Source organism: Panthera leo, chromosome C1, assembly GCF_018350215.1.
Source record: "Panthera leo isolate Ple1 chromosome C1, P.leo_Ple1_pat1.1, whole genome shotgun sequence".
NCBI lineage: Eukaryota > Metazoa > Chordata > Mammalia > Carnivora > Felidae > Panthera > Panthera leo.
The window spans coordinates 156,735,561-156,749,373 of NC_056686.1; the positions used below are offsets into that span (position 1 = coordinate 156,735,561).

Consider the following 13,813-nt stretch of genomic DNA (forward strand, 5'->3'; position numbering starts at 1 on the left):
CTAATGAGTATTGTTCTTCTCTTCCCTAAGATCATCCGTAGCATAGGAATTTAATTCAGTGTAGCTAACTAACATTTATTAAGCATCTACTAGACCAAGACATAGTAGCAGATAGGAGAGGGAACCCATGGTTCCTGCCTTCAAGAATCTTGTAATATGTCAGAGGAGTTAAGATTCCTCTGTATATACTTATACTTGGTGGTAAATGACAGAAGTATAGGATTCCTTCTGAGCAGGGAAAGGGGATCTAATTGAGGAAATTGAAGAAAATTTGGAGAGGTAGTATTTAGTTTGAACCCTAATAGATGGCTTCGCATTGATATGGGGGGTTAGTGAAAGCATTCTTAGATGGAGAGTACAGAATAGGAAACCTGGAAAAATACAGGGTTTATTTGGGATTACAGAGGGGAAATCAGAAAATGAAACTGGAAATGTGTTTGAAAATTTGACTTGCATTAGAGAAAAGATGGCTTAGTTCCCCTGCATGTCCTCATTGTAAAGATATCTGGTGTTTGTTTGGAGGGGGCATCCTTCTTCCTCCCTGACCCCAATCTGCCATCTCTCATCTTATTAACCTGTGGCTCTGATTCTTCTCTATGTCTTCTCTTTGTTCCCTGCCCTTCTTCCACATACCCAAAGTGGTGAATGGATGGGGGTTGGGAACTAAGGATAATGGTGGAGAGTCATTTCAGTTACCTCTGCTCTCCCAGCCTCATCCATCTGTGAATTGCTGTGAAATTACATCCTCAATCCCTGCCAGCAGAGCCTAATCACCAGATATTGACATTACTATTCCTATTGTAACCTACCACAAGCAACATGATTGCTCAAACCACTGGTCCTTCCCTAAAATCCTGCTTTACTCTTCTCTGCCCCAACATCCTCACTTTCAAATTCCAGGTAGGTGTCATATTTATCAGAGTGTCCTCTCCATCTAGACATTTAACTAATTTATTCTTATTCATTTATTTTTATGTAATTATTTTTCATTGAAGTGTGATTGACATGCAAAAATTTGGACATATTTAATATATACAGTTTGATAAGTTTGAAGATAACTGTGTACCCATGAAAGCATCACCATATACAATGCTTAAACTCCTCTATCATCTCTAGAAGTTTCCTCTCTCCCTCTTTTTTGATAAGAACATTTAACATAAAATCCATCTTCTTAAAATTTTAAGTATGCAATACAGGATTGTTAACTATATGCACCATGTGCTATACAATAGATCTTTAAGACTATGCATTTTACTTAAGTTAAAACTAGATATACCTCTCCAATTCCTCCTCCCCCAAGCTCCTAGTAACCATAATTCTACTCTCTACTTCTACATATCCCATATAAATGAGATCCCATAGAATTTGTTCTTCTGTGTCTGGCTTATTTCACTTATCACAATGTCTTTAAGTTCATCTACATTGTAGCAAATGGCAGGATTTCCTTATTTTTTAATGCTGAATAGTATTCCATTGTATTTATAAACCACATTTTCTTTATCCAGTCATCTGTAGATAGATATTGAAGTTGTTTCCTATTTTCTGTTTTCTTTGCCATTGTGAATAATAACTGCAGTGGGGCATGGATATGCAGATATCTCTTTGAGATCCTGATTTCATTTCTTTTGGTTTCCAGAGGTAGAGTTGCCGGGTCATATAGTTTTTTGAAAAGTCTCTAAGCTTTTATCCATAGTGGGTGCACCAACTTACATTCCCAGTAGCAATGCACAAGGGTTCCCTTTCCTCCACATCATTGCCAACACTTATCTTTTGCTTTTTTTTTTTTTTTTTTTTTTTTTTTGGTAATACCATCCAAACAGATGCGAGGTGATACCTCATTGTGGTTTTGATTTGCATTTTTTTGATGATTAGTGATGTTGAGCATCTTTCAATTTACCTTTTCTTGGGGGAAATGTCTATTCAGGTCTTTGCCCATTTTTAAATCTGTTTGTTTGTTTGTTTGCTATTGAGTTTCAGGAGTTCCTTATGTATTTTGGATAGTAACCCTTTATCAGGTGTGTGTGATTTACAAATATTTTCTCCCATTCTGTAGGTTGCCTTTTCACTTTGCTGATTATTTCCTTTGCTCTGCAGAAGTTTTTTAGTTTGATGTAGTCCCATTAGTCTATTTTTGCTTTTGTTGCCTGTGCTTTTAGTGTCCTAACCAAGAAATCGTTGCCAAGGGCAGTATCAAGAAGCTTTTCCCTTAGATTTTATTTTAGGGGTTTTATAGTTTTAGATTTTATTTTTAAAGCTTTAATCCACTTTGAGTTGATTTTTGTGAAGGGTCCAATTTCATTTTTTCCATGTGGATATCCAGTTTTTCCAGCACAATTTATTGAAGAGACTACTCTGTCTCCATTGTGTATTTTTGCCCCCTTGATTTATTCTTGAGGCTTCTGCCCTAGCTTGCCACAGAAACTTCACTGAACAAGGTCCCTGGCTTTTCCTGTGATCATCAGCACTTCTGACAAAGACAAATATAGGGAAAAACTGTCCCCCAGCCTCTATCCTTTTCCACTGCTCCAAATATTCTTGTCATAAGCAGGCCAGGTACATTGTTATTCCTGGGTTTACTTAGAATGACCTTCCTCATCTTTACCCAAAGATGATTCTTCAGCGCTGATTTTTCACAGATCCCCCTCATGATGGAAAACCTGTAACTTAGGGCCCTTTAAATCTCTACTTTAGTGCATCCTGTTTTGTAGTATTTTTGTATTGTGTGTAGTAAAGCAGCTAGCTTGATTCCTGAACCATGGAAGGTGTTTGATCAGTAGGAGTTGTCATTATTATTATCATACAATATTATTCCATACTTAAGTAGTAAGTGTCTTATCTATGTGCTTATATCTCAAGTTTATTTCCATCCAATTCTATAAGCAGCTCAAGACAGGGCTTCGTATCATGGGCGTATTTCCCCATAGTGTTTGATATCCTGCTGACAGTACAGTTAGATAGTGCCCAAAAAACTTGAGTAATGAAATTAAAAATATGCTACTTGGCTATTCTGTAATAATTTTGTTTAAAAGTTTTTTGGGGAAAGACCTTAAAAATTAATGACTAAAATCAAGTATAGAGATTAGCTGAGAATTTTTATCATTTGTGGTTACCCTCTTTCCCATTAGTATTGTACATAGGGTTGGCAGTAAAATTAAATGAAATATTAACCTCTAAAGTCAAGGCCCCTATTGCTCAAGGCCATTAACTGTAATATTCTAAGAATTATCTCTATAGAGACTTGGATAGTAGGGGGCATTCAGTAACCACAGCATAAGTAAACATGGTTTGTTCTCTTAGGCAATAGCCCTGTTGTGAGTTATCAACTTCTCCCTTTGTGGTTATGAGCTTCTGTCCATAGCAGATCCTTGATTAGAAGGTTGAAAGTAAATGATAAAATATCATAACACAGAATTTCATAATAACGTACATGGTGTTCAGCATAAGCAGAAAAATTATATTTGGCACAGGTTATCCAATATGAAGGGTGGAGGTAACAACTAGACTATAGTGCTGTGTGTGTGTGTGTGTGTGTGTGTGTGTGTGTGTGTGTGAGTGTGTGTGCAGGCATCATTGGCATGTGAAGCATAAATTAAGAAGTAGCTCTTTTTTTCACTTTGTTCCTAATTATGGCTTCTCACAACCTAATCTGTTTTTTTTCCCTTGAACTAGGGGTTGAAGCTATAAAGTGGTGCTTTACTAATTATCTGCATTTCATGTGAATTATGAAAACAGGGCCATGTAGAAACAAAATTAGTAAATGCTGTGGATACTATTTGATTTGGGTCCTGTTGACCTAATTTACAAGATCCTAGGCAGGGAAATGGTTTCCCACTTACTTCTCCTTGTTAACCAGTCCTTTAACTCCGGAGAATGGACTCCTAGTTGATTTCTGTGCAGTGCAAGAAGTGTTGATAAGCATGGAATGTGGTCAGCAGATACTGGCAAAATTCAGATTACCAAATAATGCCACAAAGTAAAACACAGTTCTACACATTACTTATGTAACTTACCTAGCCCTTTAGATGAGAGGTAGAAATTAAAAATAGAGTTTAGATTTTGACACTGGTTGATTATTATGATCATCTCTTATTAAGATGTGACATTTATTTCTCAATTCATTTAATAAATAGATGTTTGTGGTATGAAATCTGCCTTTCTAGAAGATAGGTATTGTGTAATATTATGCAAAAATTTCGCGTAATGATCATTTTTAGATACCATGTTGGAAATGCTACTCTTTTTCCTTTCTAAGTTTCTCCTGACATGTACTTGAATTTAAAAAGCAATCACTGAATATAACATCGAAGGTTTTATCTTCATGTGCTAAATGTGGCAATTATAGGCCAAGAAATTGATAGAAGTACAAAATGGACTCTCTCTGAAAAATAGAGGAATTGGCATTGTTAGAAAAAGTACTGATTTGTGGTTCCATTAATTTTTAAATCTATTTTGCCTGCTAGGAAAAGTATTTTATAGGCAGTTAACTCCGGTGAATGCAGTGAACAGTCACACCTGATTGTTGCTGGTTCAAACCTTGAAGCACAGATAAAATTGACTTTAGGAACTGGTAGTAGCTTCTCATGTTATTTTAAGACTTTTTTTGTTATTTGTACTGCAGGATGTTTAGGATGTCCTTGCCATTTTTCACATTGTGTTGTCATAGCACTTGTTTCAAGGAAGTGATGTTCTAGTAGATTATTTCCGCCTTCTAGAATGCATGACATTCTGTTAATTACCAAGTTCAAAGAGAAAATGTTCCATCAGTGGTACTCAGACTTGAACATACCTCAGAATCACCGAGAGAGCTTGTTAAATCATGGATAGCTGAGTGTTCCCCCAGAACTCTGATTCAGTAGGTTTCGATGAGGCCTGCATTTCCACCACATACGTATTGTGATGATGTTGATGCTGGTCCAGGAACCTCACTTGGAGAACTGTGTGACAGTGTGGTGCCCAGAAAGGCTAAATACTCACTGAACATGTGTGTTAGTGTTCCATGGCTGCTGTAACAAATTACCGCAAACAGTGGCTGAAAACAACACAGATTTATTCTTTTACACTTCTGGAGGTCAGAAATCTGACATCATTTTCTCTGGGCTAAAGTCAAGGTTCCTACAGAGCCAGTTCCTTCAAGAGGTTGTAGGGGAGAATTTGTTTCCTTGCCTTTTCAGCTCCCTGTCAGCTGCCTGTGTTCCTTGGCTGGTGGCCCCTCCTTCCTCTCCATCTTCAGACCTCATCCCTCCCATCTCTGCATCTGTCATCAGGTCAGTTTCTCCCCTTCTGGTGTCATATCTCCCTCTGTCTCTCTTTATTTGGGCCATTTGTGATTATTGTTAGGGCCCATCTGGATGAACCAGGATAACTTCCCCAATCCAAGATGTTTACCATAACACATCTGCAAGTTGCTTTTGCCATATAAAATGACATTTTCACAAAATTCGGGGGTTAGGACTTGGATATTTTTGGAAGCCATTATTCAGCCTACCATATTATGAAAAGCTACTCAGCTCTCTTGATCTCTCAGAAGGCATCCACTAGTATATCCAGGGAGAAATTCCATTTGACACATCTAAAGTTGGAGTCACTTTGTGTTGCCTCTCATATGAACCCTGGAGATGATTTGCAGGTGGTAACACATCTGCTCCTGCAATAAATGTTTATGCAGAACTGGGATAGCACAGAATCGGAAGGTTTTCTCTGGAAGGCCCCATATTCCTCATCCTTATAGAGTTTGCCAGTTAATAGAGGCTATGACTTGCTCACATGATAAAAGTTCTGTAATGGTGGTACAGGTGGAACTCTAAGATTAGAGGAGTAGGGAGAACTCTGACAAGATCCTCAGGGAGGGCCAAACTAAAGATGTGCTGTTGAGGGTGAAAGATGAAGGAAGCCTCAGCTGATGAAAAGCAAAGGCGGTGAAGGGAAGAAGAGTGTTGGGAAAGAATAGACCGTGGTAAGGCTGGAACTTGCGTGCGTGTGTGTGTGTGTGTGTGTGTGTACATGTTTCTTTTTGGGGGCGGGAGAGGAGGGCAGACAGCAGGCATGATGATGAGGAGAGACAAATGGGGCAGATGGATGAAGGCCATGATTGCTCAGTCAAGAATTTGGCTGCTGTTTAGTAAAAAGAATAGTGACAGACAACTGAACTAGAGCTGGAGCAGTATAAGGAGTGAGTTAGAAGCAATAAAAATTGGAGGCAGGGAGCTGTGTTGGCCACTGAAGCAGTCCTGATTTATCTGTCATCCATGGCATTGGTCCATAAGCTGGTGAAAACTAGCTCTTGACATCAGTTGTGGATTTTTGTGTTGGGATGCCCAAAAAAGTTGGCAGAAAGTCAGTTTCAAATAGGTAAAGCATTTCCTGCTTGTTATGAAAGCTTACCCAGTACTGAAGAGGTAATATTGAATTTTTAAAAAGAGAAAGGAGGAGACAGGCAGATTTTTTTTTTGGGGGGGTGGGGTGTATATTTGAAAGTTACTTAGAGAAGAGGGGAGGGACTCCCAGGTGGCTCAGTCAGTTGAGTATTCGACTCTTGATTTCGGCTCAGGTCATGGTCTGACGGTTCATGGGATCAAGCCCCACGTGGGGCTCTGTGCTGGCAGCGCAGAGCCTGCTTGGGATTCTCTCTCTCCCTCTCTCTCTGCCCCTCCTCTGCTCTCTCTCTCTCTCTCTCTCCCTCCCTCTCTCCCTCTCTCTCCCTCTCTCTCCCTCCCTCCTGGCCTCTTTCTATAACCCTCCCCTGCTTATTATGCACATGTACTCTCTCTCAAAATAAACTTATAAACAAAATGACTACTTATTACCTGGCAAAAAATATAGCTATTAGCTATTTTTTGTTGTTCTGTTTTCCGTAGGGGTAGAAATAACTTTGTTTTCCATTTAGAGTCACTAACTTAACAGGAAGGGGAAAAAAATTCAAGAGATATACACATTTCAGTGAAGATAGTGAATACTTTTTTGGGGGGTAGGGGGAGACAAAAACTCCTTTTTAAAAAATGCTATGTTTCATACATAATGCAAATAATTTTAAAATATATTTCAGTTGTATGATATTTATAGAAGAGAAGACAGCTGACTTTTCAGGGAATGATAAAGAAGGATATTTCAACCATAGCACCCACACACTTCCTCACCCTGCTGCCATGTGCTATTCTGTGCCCAATCCTGTATTGTGGTGTTTAATTGATTTTCTCCCTGCCCTCTGAGGTTTATATTATTACCTATTTAAAATAGAAAGGAAACAATCTCAAAGAGGTTAAGTAACTTTAAGCAGTGGAGCTGGCATTCGGCCTCAGGTCATGTGATTATTCTCCCACATTTGTAGCTGTTAAATGTCCTCTTTGAGTAAAAATTGCCCATCTCGATGTTCAGTCAGATCCTGAAAAGCAAACCTCTTCACTGATATTACATTATGTCATAATATGGATATTTTATGGCAGGAAAGATGGGAGAGAAATGATAAAATGTAAGAATATTTTTAAAGTGTTTGATTTCTACTAAAATTATATAAGCATATGGTTTCCAGAAATCCTATTTTTACATTTTTCAACAGATGAAAGCTTTTAACTTACTGTACTAGAAAGTAGAACATTTCACTCTGTAATGGGAGCGATCTGCTTTTCCCCCCTGGTAGCAAGTCATTTTGCCAGTGGTAGACAGAAATGATAATCACCCCGTCCTGACCTGGCTAACCCCTGCTGATCACATAAGTCTTTGTTCAAGCTGATTCAGCGCTCTTTCCTTTCCCTGCCTCTTCCCATTCTTTGGCTCCCTCTGGGCTATCCATCCTGTTTCTACCTCCCCCGCCCATTTACACCCTGTAACCCCTTAGTGAATGCTGAAGAGCTCAGTTGCTGTCCTTGTCACATGGTTACCTACATACTACCCAGCCTTAATGTGAGTGCCTCAAGGTCGTTCCCTGAAAGCAAATACTCAATAAATAGTTGTTGAACAGATCTGCTGTTTATTTGCCCATGAGGTTGATGGCTATGCTATGTTAAGAAAGGTGTATAAGAAATGAAACAAATTTCAAAAATAGAGAATGGGGCAAAAAAAAAAAAAATACTAAGGTGAACATTTTTTTTTGACCTTTAAATTTTTTTTTCAACGTTTTTTATTTATTTTTGGGACAGAGAGAGACAGAGCATGAACGGGGGAGGGGCAGAGAGAGAGGGAGACACAGAATCGGAAACAGGCTCCAGGCTCCGAGCCATCAGCCCAGAGCCCGACGCGGGGCTCGAACTCACGGACCGCGAGATCGTGACCTGGCTGAAGTCGGACGCTTAACCGACTGTGCCACCCAGGCGCCCCTTTTTTTGACCTTTAAAAAAGGAGCTGCAGTTCCACCGACTGATGTCTTATCTGTAGTTGTTTGCTTGCTCCAAGTTTCATTCTGACATTAGGGGAGTAGATGATAAAGGCCAAAGAAACATCTGTCCACTTTGGTAGGATAAGAGATACCTTGATTTTCCATTTTCTTTCCTGTAGGTGTTTTGGAGTTGGCATCTCATGAGAGGAAGGGAGGGACAGGAGTCACAAATGCCAAGGAGTGGCCAACAGTCCCAGTAAGAGAGAAGGAAAAGTGCCCCCCACTCTATTATCGTGTCTCTCTGTTAACTGTCAAATCATTGACAGAGCTGGTTACTTTATTTCTACAGCCTTTCCTCCTGCTCTGAACATGGAGAATTGCTCATCAGTTGTTAATTCCTTTGCATTTCCTTGGCTTTATCAGCAATTATCAGTGCCATCCTTAAACGAAATAGCCTAACTTCTGCACTTAAGTCAACACCACATTAATTCACAGGGAGATCCTAGGGCAGTTTAAAGTGTCTTTTCCCCCTTTATCTATTCATTCCATTCCAGAGGCAGTATCTGGTTGCTTTTATCTACTTCCTCTGACTTCCAATGATTTTTAAGTGACGATTTGCCCAATGTCTACTTACCAGGGCTGTGCTGATGGCAGTTATGTGGTGCGTGAGTGTGGCCCTTCAGTTAACATGAAAATCTCTTTCTGTACAATTTTGAATATGCATTTTTATTTTTCCTGGTACCAAATAAGGTCACCCTTGTAAAAGCATCAGCAATTTTTCACTGCCTCATATGCCATTTTTGTGTTCATGCTTCCTGAACAATATAGGTAAAAATACTTTCCCTCTGCTTTTGGGGTTGTGGAAGCCCTATGGATTGGGCAGGGGTGGCGTGGGTGGGTGGGAGCGAACCTGGGCTTGAGGAGCCTGCGTGGTTAGAGAAAGGAAAGTAAGGATAACTAGGGAGAAGTGTTTTTGTTTGTAAAGGATGAGGATGTCTTCTTGGGAGGCATATGTGTAATCTGTGTGGTAGGTTTTCTTAAGCGACAAGGATTAGACTCGCTAACTACCTTGCCTTTAGCAATGCTGAGATGATTAAAGAGAAGTCAGACTTGTGATACTTTACAGGGAGGGCTGTTGCAGTGGTGCGGTTTTGTACAACACCTCCAGCTCTGTTTTCTTCTTTATTTATTTATTATTTGAGAGAGAGCGAGCATGTGAGCATGAGCTGGGGAGGGCAGAAGGGGAGAGAGAGACAGAGAGAGAGAGAGAGAGAGAGAGAGAGATTGAATATCTTAAGGAGGCTCCACACTCAGTGCAGAGCCAGACACAGGGCTTGATCCCACAACCCTGGGACCATGACCTGAGATGAACTCAAGCGTCAGAGGTTTACCTGACTGAGCCAGCCAGGTGCCCCCCAGCTCCATTTTCAAGGAGGATGTCGTGTCTTATGAAGGGAAGCACTTTCCCTTCCTCCTCTTAAGGATAATCTGTGAGGGCCAGATGATATGTTTCTCTTTCACAGTGGCCATTCATAGTCATGTTAACTATCTCCTCCATCATCTTTGGAACAACAGTAAATTAGTTCTGTGGATTAAAAGGAAGAAGAAAGAAAGAAATAATTTGCTTAGGGTATGTATTTATTTATTTAATGTTTATTTTTGAGAGAAGGAGAGAACGCATGTAAGTGGGGCAGGGACAGAGAGGGAGACACAGAATCCAATACAGGCTCCAGGCTCTGAGCTGTCAGGCCAGAGCCCAACGTGGGGCTTGAACTCCCAAACCCGTGAGATCATGACCTGAACCGAAGCTGGCCACTTAACCGAATGAGCCATCCAGACACCCTTGCTTAGGGTTTTTAAAGTGACTTCATCCTGAATTTGGTCTAACATATCAAAGCCCTGGTCCTGTTTCCAAATATGTGTCTTCTGAAAGAATTGATATCGCAGTTATCAGGCAGTCCATAAGACAAAGCCCTGCTCTTTTAGGGATTGATAGTTTATTAGCTGGTGAAGCATTTTTGTGTGGTATGTCATTGGTTCCAAGTCTCCTTTTCATACATTATCTCATTTTGTTTTTCTGTTGCTTCACAACAACGCTTATATGATTAGACCTTGTGAAAGACCTGTTTAAAAAGTGGTTGTAAGTGACTGTAAATTGCAATCACATTTGCTGACAGGCAGTGACGATACTAATCAGATAAGAAAACTTGGTTCAAGGAAACCAGTCATTAGTGTCACCAGTTGATCTGTGGCCAGAAGCTTCATTAATATGAAAATCTTCACTCTGCTGCCAGCTGACCTCGGGATTTTTGCCTCTGTTCAGGTTGATAATCAAAATGTTGCCTCTAAAAATGGAATACCCATCTAATGATTAGGAGCAAGTTTATGAATAATAAATTTAATTTCAAGAGCTGTTAGTTTAGTTACTAATTTATTGCTTGAATATAGGAATTAGGTCATGTAGCCATTATCTGAGCTTGGATCCTTTATTTTCAATGGAAACTCAAACATGTTTAATAAACTACAAAATGCAGGGGCACCTGGGTGGCTCAGTTGGTTAAGCGTCCGACTTCAGCCCAGGTCATGATCTCGCAGTCCATGGGTTTGAGCCCTGTGTCGGGCTCTATGCTGACAGCTCAGAGCCTGGAGCCTGCTTTGGATTCTGTCTCCCTCTCTGTCTACCCCCTCCCCCCTACTCATACTCTGTCTGTCTCTCTCTCTCTCAAAAATGAATAAACATTAAAAATTTTTTTAAAAACCTGCACAATGCATTAATTGTCTTTAAGTCCTAAGTCCTTACCTGCTAAATGAACAGATTGAGATATTAAAGCAAGGAAAAAAATAATGAATTGCTAATTATTTTTTTAGCCATCCTTATATTAGTTGTATTTCAAGTTTAAATAGATCTGAACGTTTACAAATAGGTGAAATGATAGGTAAGATTACCAAACAAATAAATAAGTAAAATAACAAAAGACGATTTATTATTACATAAGCAATAGCAAAAATATCCTGGGAAATGTGGCTCTTCCCTCATTCTACTAACCGCCCCCCCCCCCAACTTAGGCACATAGGGAACCTCTTGCATCTGTCCTTGTTGTTCTGTCTCACAAACACACAGACACACACTCTTTTACATTCATTCAGTTTAATTCCTTGTGAGAGTAAATGAATGGTCATGTTGGAAACATAGCTAGGATGCCCATTTTAATTCTGTGGCCAGGTAACTGTGTTCTCTTTTCCACCCGATATCTATCAACAATATCTGTAAGCATTTTTGTCCAACTGTCAGCCTTTATATGTGTTGTATATTTAGATATGTGGAGTGAATTATATGGATATGAAGTCTGGCTTCTCTAAAGGTAGCTGTGGAAAAGCATAATCTGGTTGTTGAAAGTAAGGTAACTATGAGAATGTTAACAGTATTTTTATTAGAATTAAAGAAAATAAAGATTTGTGAGTCCCTCAGAAAAAAATGGAATATACTAAATGTTCTGTTTGTAAATGACTATTTTTCAAGTGAAATCCTAAAGAGATTTAAACCCTAGGATGCACCCCAGTGGCCTCACCACAGCTATTGCTTCCAATGGCTGCTCCACTTTATCAATGGGATACATTTTCAACTAGACGGATCTGACACAGATAACAGCCATCTTGAATGCATCAGGGAACTATTCATAAAACAAGGCCATTCATGTGCAGGTGGAATATTTTTTTCCTGCAATACAAAGAAGAAGGATTATAGTTCTCCTTTAAAAGAGAATATTTAAGAACCTTGTCCTAAAACTATGTGGCCTGAGGACCTTTTGTGGTATGATATACTAGTTTAATTATCTTAAATGTTCGTGAGTTATTGTTTTCCATTACTTTACATCTTTAGGTTTATCAACTTTACGTGACTATTTTAAAATCTTCCTCACTTATTTGGCTTCCCTAGTTTTATCACCAATCTAGGATATCTCTTCTGTGGACTACTGCAGCAAAGACCTGGTATCTTCTGCCAGCAAAGCTAACTTCTGTACAGTAAAATTCTGCCAAAACCAATAAGTGAATTGGAACTTACAAATCCCTATCTTAGCAAAATGCTCTGAGACATGGAAAATATTTCTCGTTAATAAATAGTTAGAATATTGTCTGCTTGGAAGTGGTTGTTAGATGGTCTCTTTTGGCACCATGTTAATATTGAAAGAAAGGATACTGGGATGAGATGATTCTCATTATCAGCCATTCTATAATGAGTCTCCCTCAATGTACCTTCCTAATGAGTTTTAGAGTTGAAAACCTTTGGTTTTAAATTATTAAGCACTTAAACTAATAAACTCAGATTCTTCATGCATCTCAGGAATCAAAAGACGTCAGAGCCTAAGGAAAGAAATTACAATTTGATATGGTAATTCCGTATAGAATGTTAAAAAATGATTTAATTGGATTTTGGTTTTAGTCATTGGAATAAAGCGTTGCCAGAGTCAAGGTTATAGGTACAATCTATCGTAATGGTCTGTGAGCTGTACATTTTCAAAACATATGCCATAACTTACAAGGCAAGACATGTAGAGGCATATGGATGAATCCTAGTGGCCACACCAGTGCAAAGCCAGCTCTAAGTACGCTCTGGCCATCAGTTAATGGTAGAATTTTGTGTAGAAGCATATTTTATGTCATGACATTTCAGTTTTTATTAATTGAAGATCAGCAGTGATCCTAGTGCTTAGCATAAGCTTTTATAGAGCACATTTACTTTCACAAAGCACAGACTATTTTTCCTTAATGATCATCTCAAGAACTCTGTGGTAGATGAAGTGTCTGAAGACCAGGGAGGTTGATGTGACTGTGGTTCTTTCTTCACACATTCTGGGCACAACAAGAGTTTTAACCTAAGCCTGTTATATCCTAAATTGGGAGTTACATGCTGCTAAACTGCAGCCATGCACCCTTAATAATTAAGGCAGTGTGCATTTTGGCCTCTACGAGGAAAGTACCATATTTACTTATGGGCTTCTTGTTGCGTTTTAGTCTAATCAAGGTGGATAAACCTTTCCTTCTAAATATATCCTAGAATGTTAGAAAGAGAGATTCTGCCTTGATGGTGGCAGCCACTTATTCCAAAGTAGTCATTGATCCAAAAATGATGATAGTACTCATACTGAATTGACTTGTGTACAGGGTGAGAAATATGTGCAAGTTTTAGAGTGATAAATGCATGTTTAGAAGTTTCCAACAAAGAAAATGCTCAGATGCCTGGGTTTGGGATTCTGTATAGCATGTTCTACCTACACAGTGTGTGTTTTCCTGATAGACCCTTCACTCCTCTGGCTTTGTATCTTTCTTTTTGTAGCAGGTTAAAGATCTAGAGCTATGCTTATGTATACATTAAAAAAAAAACCTGTCTCAGTGTGGACAAACATTAAGTTTTCAGAATTGATAAGATTTAGAATGAAAAAAAATCAAAAGTCCATAGAGTCTACATTGAAAAAAATAAGACTGAAGAGGCAGAATTCCAAGAAG

At 39.1% G+C, this 13,813-nt stretch overlaps 1 protein-coding gene across 2 annotated transcripts in view; it reads left to right on the plus strand.

Annotated features, from left to right (window-relative positions):
* The window catches only part of CERS6 (ceramide synthase 6), a 325,839-nt gene that overhangs the window by 195,913 nt on the left and 116,113 nt on the right, over positions 1–13,813 (plus strand). The gene's annotated exons all lie outside the window — the stretch shown is intronic.